Below are 1,562 nucleotides of genomic sequence, written 5' to 3' on the forward strand. Positions count from 1 at the left end.
TCACCTCACTCTAGTTTGCATAGTTAAAGAAAGTGGAAGCTGATTTTCTGGATGACCTTTGACCCAGCCAAGCTCATAGGGCCTCTTGACAGGAATAAAATGGCAAATAATATGTTACAGCAGTGAATGTATTTATTTACATAAGCAGGCAAAGTCAGGACCCTGGATGTTCATCTGACCGCTTACCTACTAGAACAAATCAACCCAGACAGTGTCTACATAATGAGGCACTGGACTGTTTTGAAGTTGACATACATATAACTGCACATTATTTCATGTAAGACTATCCAGAAAAAGTCATTTTTTAATATCTACTAACAGCTTTATCTTTATTCTATTTATTTATTTATTAATGAATTTAGGACAGGGTCTACAGGTGTACAGGGTCTCACTATGTAAATCGGACTTGTAGTGATTCTCCTGTTTTCAGCCTCCCAAGTGCTGGGATTATAAGTGTGTGCCACCACCCCCTGTCTTTTATCTTCATTTTTGATACACAAAAATATAACCTATGATGCTAACTTGCTTGTTCCCACATTGTCACCTCTTGTTCCCACACTGTCTTGTTAACACATTACCCATATGTATACAAAGACTCTTTTGTCTACAAAAGAACTTTCTGATGTACTTCTATAAAGATCAACTGTAGTAGCTCTAGCACATTCAGTATTGAACACCCACATAAGATTTTTTATAGTCTTACTACTAATAAAAAGATTTTGAAAATCATTGAGGTATTCTAAACCCCTCACATTAAAAATGTATAGACTTAAGCTGGGTGTGCTGGCACACACCTGTAATCTCAGCATTCGGGAGGCTGAAATAGGAAGTTCAAGTTAAGTTGAAGGCTGCTATGGTCTACTTATTGAGTTTGAGGCGGGCCTGAGCTATAGTAAGACCTTGTCTCAAAACATACACACTTAAGATCTGGAGACATCTACCTGAGGCAAAGTCAGCCTGTTTTAGTACACCATTTGCTAGAACCCAGTTCTCAAACTCTTGGTCTATGGTTAACCCTACTTTTCATTTTATTTTATTTTATTTTATTTTTGTCTTTTTGAGACAGGGCCTCGGCTAGTTCAGGCTGGCCTTGAGCTCACTTTGTAGCATAGGCTAGTCTTCAACTCACAGTGATCTTCTGATGTTCCTGCCTCAGCCTCCCAAATGCTGGGATTGCAAGCCTGTGCCACCACACCCACCTCGTTAACCCTATTTTATTTTTATTTTTTTCATTTATGTATTTGGTACAGGGTCTCACTGTGCAACTCTGACTTGGTAACTGGTGCAGCATGAGGGACCAGGGATCAAACCCTGGTCCCTGAGCTTGCCAAAGCAGGCGCTCAGTTTGCTGAGCTATCTTACTGGCCCACTAACCCTACTTTTTTTTTTTTTTTTGAGTTTCTCTTGATTTTATTGATCTTTTAAAAAAATAAAAAGATATTGTTTACCACTTGGGTTAAAACATGTGAGGTGATGAACCCAGCCAACCTCTGATTTCTCTGCCAAACCTCAGGCACACTTAGAAAATTCCATTTTAAACTCAAGGCCTAGTTTTGCTGGTT

The sequence above is a fragment of the Octodon degus genome, unplaced genomic scaffold, assembly GCF_000260255.1.
Source record: "Octodon degus isolate 3935 unplaced genomic scaffold, OctDeg1.0 scaffold00455, whole genome shotgun sequence".
Classification (NCBI taxonomy): domain Eukaryota; kingdom Metazoa; phylum Chordata; class Mammalia; order Rodentia; family Octodontidae; genus Octodon; species Octodon degus.